Below are 11,938 nucleotides of genomic sequence, written 5' to 3'. Positions count from 1 at the left end.
CAACCCCTTAGGAAAATGTGGGACAACGAGATGGAAGAAACCAGGATCACTAAATAAGCTTCTGGAAAAGAGCTACCTACTAGCCTTAGACTTTTCCCCTCTAGACAGTTGGATGAGAGCAAAAGAAACCATTTTGTTTGAGCCACTGTATTTTGTATTCTCTTTGTTATATCCATTTACCCTGTATTCTAATACTATAAAAATTGCTACATGGAAGTGGAGTTGCTACCATAACAAGAACCTAAAATACAGGGTTTTGGCTTACTGGTAAGGCAGCCTACGACAAAGAAACAGATTTTGTGGACCGGATATCTGGTGACGTGCCAGAATTTATGGAAAAACTCTTCCCTGTGAAAACTTGGAAGACAGTCCTATGGAGCTATCAGCTCTAGGGAAAATGGTTGGAAAAAGCCATAATGTTAGTATTGCTCGTAGACATGCTAAGGTAGCTCCCTGCCCCAGGCCCTGCACCTGCCAGGGAGTCCCATGCTGTGATGTGCCCTCCTCCAGTGGCTGGGATTGGAAAGGGCCAGAAATGCCATAGTTGCGGGAAACTCCAGTCTGATTCTTCTAAATCCCCCTCTGATGCCTGGGATCGGTCACAGCCAGCAGCACCATCTAGGCAGAGCACCTGAGCCCAGACTGGACCTGAGTGGGCCCTGGGAACCACTTCTCCTCTTCTGGGCTCTCTCCAACTCTCTTTACTGACCCATCCCCAGGCTATAGTTATGGTTTGTCCTTTTTGTTTTTTTAATTGAACTGTCCTTGTCTGGTCAATAAATGGTGCCTAGATAATTAGATATGCATAGGAGGAAACAATAAATTACCTTATATTGTATACAAATATAATTCCAGGGCTTCCCTGGTGGTGCAGTGGTTGAGAGTCTGCCTGCCGATGCAGGGGACACAGGTTCGTGCCCCGGTCTGGGAAGATCCCACATGCCGCGGAGAGGCTGGGCCCGTGATCCATGTCCATGGAGCCTGCGCGTCCGGAGCCTGTGCTCCGCAACGGGAGAGGCCACGACAGTGAGATGCCCGCGTACCACAAAAAATAAATAAATTTTTAAAAATATATAATTCCAGATAAAGACCTTGATTTAAAAAGAAAATCTTTAAAACTTTACAAAGAATATGTTGGAGAACACCTATACAACTTTGGGGGTAGGAAATAATTTCTTAAACAAGTCACAAAAAGATATAAAGTTGGGACTTCCCTGGTGGTCCAGTGGTTAAGAATCCTCCTTCCAAAGCAGGGGATGCAGGTTCGATCCCTGGTTGGGGAACTAAGATCCTACATACTGCGGAGCAACTAAGCCAGCACACCGTAACTACTGAGCCCGTGTGCCCCAACTAGAGAGCCCACACACCACAACTACTGAGCCCAAGCACTCCGGAGCCCATGAGCCACAACTATAGAGAAGCCCACATGCAACAACTAGAGAAGCCCGCATGCCACAAGGAAGAGCCCACACGCTGCAACAAAAGAGCCCGCATGCCACAACGAAGATCCCACGTGCCACAACTGAGACCCGACGCAGCCAAATAATAAAATAAAATTTTTTTAAATCCTCTTAGAAAACAAGCTATAAAGTAAAATATTAATACATTTGACTAGATTAAAAATTTAAACTTTTGTGCAAAAACAGACAAACTTCTGTACAAAAGACAAGTTGCAACCAGGAAAAGACAGTTTGCTGTAGACAATTAAAGAAAAACACAGTGTCCCATAAATATTTGAAATTATGCTCACTAGTAATTAATGAAATATAAATTAAAACAAAAATGAGATATCAGGCTTCCCTGGTGGCATGGTGATTAAGAATACACCTGCCATTGCAGGGGACACAGGTTCGAGCCCTGGTCCAGGAAGATCCCTGGTATGGGAAGATGCCATGGAGCAACTAAGCCTGTGTACCACAACTACTGAGCCTGCGCTCTAGAGCCCAAGAGCCACAACTACTGAGCCCGTGTCCCCCAAGTACTGAAGCCCGCGCACCTAGAGCCTGTGCTCTGCAACGAGAAGCCACCACAATGAGAAGCCCGTGCACTGCAACAAAGAGTAGCCCCTGCTCGCCACAACTAGAGAAAGCCCATGCACAGCAACAAAGACCCAACACAGCCAAAGATAAAATAAATAAATGAAATAAATTTATTTTTTTAAAATGAGATATCATTTTACACCCATCAGATTGTTAAAAAATATTTTTTAGGTACTTTTGGGAATGTGGAGCAATGGGAATTCTCAGTCACTGCTGGGGAAAATGTTAGTTTTACAGCCACTTTGAGAGAGAGCTTGGCAATATCTAGCAGAGTTGGAGATTCCTAAGACCCAGCTTGAAATTTTCCTGTGCATGTAAGAGACAGACCTAAGCAAGAATGTTCATTGCAGAGAAAACCATAATTCAGAAAGATATGGGACTTCCCTGGTAGTCCAGTGGGTAAGACTCCATACTCCCAATGCAGGGTGCCCAGGTTCAATTCCTGGTCAGGGAACTAGAGCCCACATGCCTCAACTAAGGAACCTGCATGCTGCAACTATGGGCCTCATGCCACAACTAAAGATTCCACATGCTGCAACAAAGATCCTGTGCGCTGCAACAAAGACCTGGTGCAGCCAAAATAAATAAAATAAATTTTTAAAAAATGATACATGCACCCCGATGTTCATCACAGCACTATTTACAATAGCGAGGACATGGAAGCAACCTAAATGTCCATCAACAGAGGAATGGATAAAGAAGATGTGGTACATATATACAATGGAATATTACTCAGCCATAAAAGGAACGAAATAGTTCCATTTGAAGAGACGTGGATAGACCTAGAGACCGTCATACAGAGTGAAGTAATTCAGAAAGAGGAAAACAAATATCATATAACATCACTTATATGTAGAATCTAGAAAAATGGTACAGACGAACTTATTTGCAAAGCAGAAATACAGACACAGATGTAGAGAACAAACTTATGGATACCAAAGGGGGAGGAGGGGGTGGGATGAATTGGGACTTTAGGATTGACACATATGCACTACTATGTATAAAACAGATAACTGATGAGGACCTACTGTATAGTACAGGGAACTCTACTCAATGCTCTGTGGTGACCTAAATGGGAAGGAAGTCTAAAAAAGAGGGGAAATATGTATATGTATAACTGACTCACTTTGCTGTACAGTAGAAACTAACACAACGTTGTAAAGCAACCATACTCCAATAAAAATTAATTTTAAAAAATTAAAAATTAAAAAAAATTTTTTGAAAAGAATGTTCATTGCAACGTTGTTCAAATTAGTGGTACAAAAAAGTAGAAACTAATTGTCCATCAATAGAGAACGGAAAAATTGTGTTGTGTTCATACAATGGAAAAACGTACAGCAGTTTACATGAATGAACTAGACATACACATCAAAATGGATGTCTTAAAAAAATAAATCGTATGTACTTATATTTTGTTAATGGATATGTAAATGTAATGAAAGTATAAAACATACAGGGGGGAGGATAAATACAGTACCAATTTCAAATAACAGATATCTGGGGAGAGGAAGGAGAAAGGGGAATGGGATCAGGAAGTAGTACATGGGGGTGGGGATAGGGCTTCGACTGTATCTGTAATGTTTTATTTCTTTAAAAAAAAAAAAAAAGCCAACTATGCAAAAAGTTTGAGTTTTTTTTTTTTTAGAGCTGGGTGATGGACACACACCCAGCTTTATATTTGGCTCAATACCCTTCTGAGTGTTAGAAATATTTTCTAATATAAAAAATATTGAGGGATTATTTTTGCCCTCGTTTTCTTCATAGATAGTATGGGCATAATTCTCACAGCATAGATTTGTGGTTAAGGGCATGTGAAAGTTACTTAACTTTTCTGTGCCTCATTGGGAAAAATGGGGATAAGATCCAGCCCAAACCATTGTTAAGAATATTAAATACGTTAATAATGTAAAGCACTTTAAAAAACAAAGTAAACTGTTGTGTTTATTAAATAAGTTAGGACATATTACAGTATGAGGATTAAAAATAATAAAGTTTACAAAGGTATAAGAAGAATGCCTAGTCTGGAGTAAATGCCTGAACAGAGTGTTAGAAAGAATGATTATAGTTTGAAATAGTTGCCAGCTATCAAAAAAGGACCCATGATCTGATTAAAAGAAATAATAGAATTAGAAGGCAGCACAGTTCCAATAATATTCAATGTGTTTCTAGAAGACACTACTGATGCATTGCAAACCTCAATTTCCATAAGGTTTAACACTTTTCTCATCCCAAGTTTGCAACTGAGAGTAATGAGAGATAGTGCTGGTAGAAATACATACTGTAATTTACCATAAAAGTCTGAGCAAGTAACAAATGATTCTGGCTCTCCTTTTTTTCTCATTTGTAAATTTCAGTAGTTGGACCAAGGTACCTCTAGGTCACAAACAAGAAATATTTCCTAACAAATGAAGATTTAAATGTTTTGAGGACCACATTTATTATTTTCATCCATTTTACATGTTATTTTTATGTTTTACATGATATAACATTTCATTTTAATAAAAGACTGCTACCAATCTTTAAAAATATATTGAAAAATTGTTGAATTGGGTTATGGTTTGGGGCTTATCGAAAGAAAAAAAACACACAACCTAAGAGTTGCGAGTCATGTTGTATTCGGGGATTTTACTGTGGACTATAGCCTGGGAGGCGGCCTCTCCTCTCATATAGCTCTGAGGAACTTACCAAAGACGTAAGGGAGCAGCCACGATATATAGAAGTCTTTACTAAAAAACTACAAGTAGCCAAACATCAGAAATCACTGCTAATAACAAAAAAGCAGACCTCTAAAGTTAACGATTTTAAGCACTTTTCTAGGTACAGGAAGATGCAAGAATCTGGGAGCATTGAAATTATTCCTTTGATATGCACCTTAACTATCTAGGGCCAGCATCCTGTTTTTCTCCCGCCTGAATTCCCCTCCAGGTGCACCCTGGGGGTTAGGAGCAGAGGCTCCAGTGGCTAATGGCTTGATAGTGGGCAACTTTTGTCGTTTACTTAAGTGGCAGCCAGTATTTCTTGTCCACAGGCTCTAGCAATCTCCTGGGAGTCTCTAGTTACATTCTGCCCAGTAAGCATTTGCAGACCTTGTTTCCGTGTGGCATCCCCACACCTCCAGCCACCCGGTTAGGACACCCTGGGCCTCCACTCGGCTGGGATGGCTTCGCCCACCTAGCTCTCTCCTCTGCCCTGCCTTAGCTTCCCCGTGCTCCTTAGCTCTTTCTCAACCGACTTAGTAACGCTTTCCTTGTCTCCCAAAGCACAAGCTCCTTGAGCGAAAAAAAATTGTGCTCACAGTTCTCTTATATTCTTTGCGGCCAAGTCAACCCTTGTTGAGTTAAATTTTACCGCCAGAGAGGACAAACTTAAGACAGCTTTAACAAAAAATGTTATTCCCAGACGCAGGCCTTCAGAGACGGTGGAATGTTCTCTGCGTGATGGGAGTATCCAACCGTTGACCTCCGGGAGGGGGAGCGCTCACTCCGGCCACCGCAGCCGCGCTCGGTTCCCGGGCCTGCAGCTGGGGCCCCTCCACGCCGCGGACAAAGGGGCTTGTGTCCCGCCGCCCTGCGGGAGCCTTTCTCTGCCGGCCGCCGAGAGGCCTCTGCCGAAGCTTGGGCGGAGCGAATTGCGTGCGACCCCGCGCGTGGCCCGGCTCCCTGGTGGGCAAGTCGGGCTCGCCGGTTAGGCCGCTCTAGCCCTGGCCCCGCGTGCTGGAGCCTCTTCGGGCACAGCCGCTCGGTCCCGGCCCCTACTCCTCCCGACGCTCCCCCTGTCGGAGCCGGTGGGCAGAAAGGCGCCTGCGGCAATAGCGTGAACTTTGCTCAAAGTTCAGGCACAGCCCTCCGACTGGCGGCCTTTTGGGTTCTCAAGGGTAGAAATGTAAAATTCCTACTTCCCTTTTAATGATCCGGGGGCCTCCTCCACCTCTGTGTCTTAGGCAGAGCGCAAACAGCTTCTCTCCTTCGCTTTATCCCAGGGAAAAACTGAAGGATTGTGGGGGAAAAGAGATAAGTCGTGCCTAACAGTACCTGAACGTCAGCCAATTGCCAGGTACTTTTCTAGGCACTTAGATACTGTTTTAGTTAATCCTCAAAAGGGCTTGTGAAATAAATAATGTTTTCACATTCTGTCTTTACATTCTTAGAAAACTGAGGTTAGGACTTCACTGGTGGTCCAGTGATTAAGGCTCCACGCTTCCCGGGACTTCCCTAGTGGCGCAGTGGTTAAGAATCCGCCTGCCAATGCAGGGGTCACAGGTTTGAGCCCTGGCCCAGGAAGATCCCACATGCTGCGGAGCAACTAAGGCCGAGCGCCACAACTACTGAAGCCTGTGCGCCTAGAGGCCGTGTTCCTCAACAAGAGAAGCCACAGCGATGAGAAGCCCGCACACGGCAGCAAAGAGTATCCCTGCTCGCCGCAACTAGAGAAAGCCCATGCTCGGCAACAAACACCCAACGCAGCTAAAAATAAATAAATAAAATAAATAAATTTAAAAGAAAAAAAGTTTCCATGCTTCCAATGCAGGGGGCGCAGGTTTGGTCCCTGGCAGGGGAACTAAGATCCCAGAAGCAGCGTGGCGTGCCCCACCCCCCCAAAAAAAACACCTGAGGTTAGAATTTTCCCCTCTGTGTCTGCCCTAGGCACTGGTTAATAACTTTATCATCCACCAAATCCTCCTCCAGTTACATATACTTTTCCCTTTCCCCTTATTCCCACATCATTTAATGAATATTTATTGAGTGCCTACTGTGTACAAATGTGTGTGTGGTGTTGGCGGGGAGGTTCTGTAATGAATAAAGCAGACAAAGTCCCTGTGGTAACAAAACTGGGGGTGGATGGGGGGAATCACAACTAATTATTATAATACAAAAGGGGAATGAGAGTCCTGAAGACGAATTCCCTAGGTGCTGGAGGAGGAGGCTTTATAATCTGGTCGGGGTTGGGAGAGGTCAGGGAGCTTTCAGAGCTGTTGTATTAGTCTGGGGGACAGGGGAGGTCTGAGGATGCTGATGGCAGGAAGGCCCCATTATAAAGAAACTAGGAGGGGAATTCCCTGGCGGTCCACTGGTTAGGACTCCACGTTTCCACTGCAGGGGGCACGGTTTTGATTCCTGGTTGGGGAACTAAGATCCCACGTGCCTCCCAGCCTGGCAATAAATAAATAAATAAATAAATAAATAAATAAATAAATAAATAAATAAATCTAGGAGATTGAAATCAACAGGACTTAAAGAATTATTAGTTGTGGACGGTGACTGAAAAGTTGACCCAGCCTCTCTGCCACCTCTCCCCTCCCACAGTGGGGCACTGGAGAGAAGGAAAAACTAGGTAGATCCCTGGGTTCTGACCCTGATTGAGTTCTTCCTTGCTTGGTGACATCATGGACAAATCACTGTTCTGTAAAGCCTTGGGAGACCTGCATTCCTTCCTGAGACTGCAGGCATGCCATGCCCTATGATGGTGTTCCTTAAACCCTGGGGGGACATTGCAAAAAATGTAAGACAAACGTGTAGGAAAACTACATTCCTCACTTACAGTAATTCAAATACTGTAGTGGTGGTACTGGAAAATGGGATAAAAAGTCTAGAAATAAACCCAAATACATTTGTGAATGTCGTATATGACCAAGGAAGTAATACATAGAAACACAGAGAAGATTATTCAAGGAATGTTCAGAAAACATAGATTGTTCAATATGTGATTTGGGGACAATGAATAGCCATCTGGAAGAAAATTAATTTGGATCTATATCTCACTTCCTATTCCAAAATATATTTTAGATGACTCAAAATGAAACAATGAAAAATGAACATTAGAAGCTCTAGAAGAAAACATATGTTTTTAAAAATAATCTTGGAGTAGGAAAGTCCTTTCTAAGTAGTATAACACAAAAGCCAGAAGCCACACACATACACATGCATACACAGACACATTCAAACAACAACAATAAAAAACACCATATACACTACATATCACAGACAAAAGAATAATTTTCTTTTAAAATTTATTTATTTTTGGCTTCATTGGATCTTTGTTGCTGTGTGCGGGCTTTCTCTAGTTGTGGCGAGCGGAGCTACTCTTCATTGCAGTGCGCGGGCTTCTCATTGCAGAGCATGGGCTCTAGGTGTGCTGGCTTCAGTAGTTGCGGCACGCGGGCTCAGTAGTTGTGGCGCACGGGCTTAGTTGCTCCACGGCATGTGGGATCTTCCCGGACCAGGGATCGAACCCGTGTCCCCTGCATTGGCAGGAGGATTCTTAACCACTGCACCACCAGGGAAGCCCCAAAAGAATAATTTTCTTAATATAAAATGAGCAGGGACTTCCCTGGTGGCACAGTGGTTAAGAATCTTCCTGCCAGGAATCCCCCTGCAGGGGACACGGGTTCGATCCCTGGTCCGGGAAGATCCCACATGCCGTGGAGCAACTAAGCCCGTGCGCCACAACTACTGAGCCCACGTACCGCAACTACTGAAGCCAGCGCACCTAGAGCCCATGCTCCGCAACAAGAGAAGCTACTGCAATGAGAAGCCTGCGCACTGCAACGAAGACTAGTGCCTGCTCACCACAACTAGAGAAAGCCCGCGTGCAGCAACAAAGACCCAACGCAGCCAAAAATAAATAAATAAAATATAAATAAATGTACAATTTTTTAAAAAGAGCAATTATGGGGAATTCCCTGGCAGTCCAGTGATTAGGACTCCATGCTCTCATTGCGGAGGGCCCAGGTTCAATCCCTGGTCAGGGAACTAAGAACCCACAAGCTGCACAGTGCAGCCAAAAGAAAAAAGAGCACTTACGAATTAGTAACAAGAGACCAACAACTTGGTAAAAAAGTACATGACAGGGGGAAGGGATAAATTGGGAGATTGGGATTGACATATACACACTACTATATACAAAATAGATAACTAATAAGAACCTACTGTGTAGCACAGGGAACTCAATTCAATACTTTGTAATGACCTTATTATATGGGAATAGAATCTAAAAAAGAGTGGATATATGTATATGTATAACTGACTCACTTTGCTGTACAGCAGAAACTAACACAACATTGTAAATCAACTATACTCCAGTAAAAAAAATTTAATTTAAAAAAATTATATGGGCTTCCCTGGTGGCGCAGGGGTTGAGAGTCAGCCTGCCGATGCAAGGGACACGGGTTTGTGCCCCGGTCTGGGAGGATCCCACATGCGTCGGAGCGGCTGGGCGCATGAGCCATGGCCGCTGAGCCTGCGCGTCCGGAGCCTGTGCTCCACAACGGGAGAGGCCACAGCAGTGAGAGGCCCGCGTACTGCAAAAAAAATAAAAAATAAAAATTATATGACAAACAGTTCACAGTAAAGAAAATCAAAATGGCTCTTAAAGATATGAAAAGATACCTCACTCATAATAAGAGAAATACAAACTAAAGTTACAATGAAATACCTTTCTCACTTATCAGATATGCAAAACTCACCTATGGAAGTCAATTTGGCAATATTGACCAAAATTTTAAACGCGCATTCCTTTGACTCAGCAATTTCTCATTTAGGAATTTTCCTATAGCTATACTCATAAGTATGAAGCGATATGCCCCCAAAATTCATTGCAGCACTCTTTGTAATAGCAAAGTATTGGAAACAGATGCATATGTACAGCTAGGGAAAAACCTTCAAATGTAGAGGCTTATAGGGCATATTAGATTTGAATTACATCTACAAAATTGAAACAATAATTGTACCTACTGCACAGGGTTGTTGTGACGTTTAAATGAATTAAAATATCGAATGAACTTAGAAAAATATCCAGAATATATACCATTAGCTGTTTACTTACACACATACTGTTAATAAAAAGAACAAGAGGGCTTCCCTGGTGGCGCAGTGGTTGAGAATCCGCCTGCCGATGCAGGAGACACGGGTTCGTGCCCTGGTCCGGGAAGATCCCACATGCCGCGGAGCAACTAAGCCCGTGAGCCATGGCCGCTGAGCCTGTGCGTCCGGAGCCTGTGCTCCGCAACGGGAGAGGCCACAACAGTGAGAGGCCCGCGTACCGCAAAAAAAAAAAAAAAAAAAAGAACAAGAGGCATAATGGCATGTACAATTTCCTACTATTTGTGTAAAAGAAAAATAAGTATATGGGTAAAATATCCCTTGAAAATTTCACAATTAATCAGTAACTCTGGAGGGAGGAACTGAGGGGCCAGCAGCAAGGCAACTTATTTTCACTGTCTACCTTTGTATACCTGTTAAATTTTTTAACCATGTATATTTGACATCTATTTGAAAAGATAAATTAATCTTTCTAAAGTAGAAAAGTATCAATCAGAAACACATAAAGAAAAAGAAATCAAATTTTATAAGACATAGAAATTAAATTATGTTCCAATCGTTTCCATTAATGTTATTATGCTGAAATTATATATTGCAGTCATTGAATGATTTTTCAAACACTGCTGCACACTTTCAAATTATTGATGCAGAGTAGTGCTTGCACCTCAAAGTGTGGTCCTCCTGCCAGCAACATCAGCATCACCTTAGAACTTGTTAGAAATGCAGAATCTCAGGTCCCACCCCACACCTACCGAATCAGAATCTTTATTTTCAACAAGATTCTCCGGTAATTTGACTGTGGCATCTTGTTTGAGGAACGAGGAGCACTAAGCCAGAGAACATAATAAAAAACAAAGAAATACAAAACAAAACAAAAACACTGTTCTACTTGTCTCTTCTCTTTGACCCCCACCTCTCAAAATTGTTGTGGTTCTGAAACCGAGCAGGACCCTGTGGGGGCACTCCTGTGTACAAAAGCCTTTTTGTGTCCCCCATTTCTGGTTTGCAGGAAAAAGGCATCAGCCTCCTAGGCCTTCCCTGAACTCCAAAAGGCAGATTCAAGCAGTTACTAATTAGGGGAATGAGGGAATGCAGAAACAAAGAAAGTCAGTCAAGAAACAATGGGGCAGGTACCTGGTTCCTTCTCAAGGTATATACATAACTGATACAAATCTCCAAGCCCCTTTACAGGAACTAAGGTGGATGGTAACTTCAGGCAACTTCAGGCAGAGCACATGGACCCAGACTGGTTAGAATCAAACACCACCCTGTTACCTCACCACCAACCAATCAAAGTAAGGTCACACACCCTGCAGCCCTCCCCCACAAATTTTGTCTATAAAAACTCTTCCCTTGGGAATTCTCTGGCAATCCAGTGGTTAGGACTCCATGCTTCCACTGCAGGGGGCACGGGTTTGATCCCTGGTTGGGGAACTAAGATCCCACAAGCCTTGCGGCTACAGCCAAACAAACAGAAACAAACAACAAACAAAATTCTTCCCCCAAAACTATTGGGGAGTTCAGCCTTTTTGAGCATGTGCTGCCTGTTCTCCTTGGTGGGTCCTTGCAGTAAACCTTTCTCTGCTCCAAACTTCACCATTTTGGTTTGTTTGGCCTCACTGTGCATCGGGCACATGAACTTGGGTCTGACAACAGCTTGATGATTCTGGAAAATATTGCTGAGTGAAAGAAGGCAAACACAAAATAATCCAACCTATATGATTCTATTTATATGAACTTCAAAACAAACTACACCAATCCATGGTGTTTGAAGTCAGGATAGAGGTTACCTCTGGAGAGGAGAGAGAGGGCAGAGATGGGGCAGGGCCGCCCAAGAGTTGCTTCTGGAGTGCTGGTAATATTGTTTCTTGACCTGGTTACTGGTTATTTGGATCTGTTTGTGAAAATTCTTAAGAACTGTACACTTCTGATTGGTATACTTCTTTGTATGTGTTTTATACTTTCATAAGAAAATTTTTTAAAATTCCACTGTTATCACCTACCTCAAGCCCCTTGACTGTTGGAGGTGCCAAGGTCCAATGTGCTTGGGGAAAAGAGACTGAGCTGAAAAAATTACTTAAA

Source organism: Kogia breviceps, chromosome 3 (genome assembly GCF_026419965.1).
Source record: "Kogia breviceps isolate mKogBre1 chromosome 3, mKogBre1 haplotype 1, whole genome shotgun sequence".
Taxonomy (NCBI): Eukaryota; Metazoa; Chordata; class Mammalia; order Artiodactyla; family Physeteridae; genus Kogia; species Kogia breviceps.
This window is presented reverse-complemented; position numbering follows the sequence as displayed.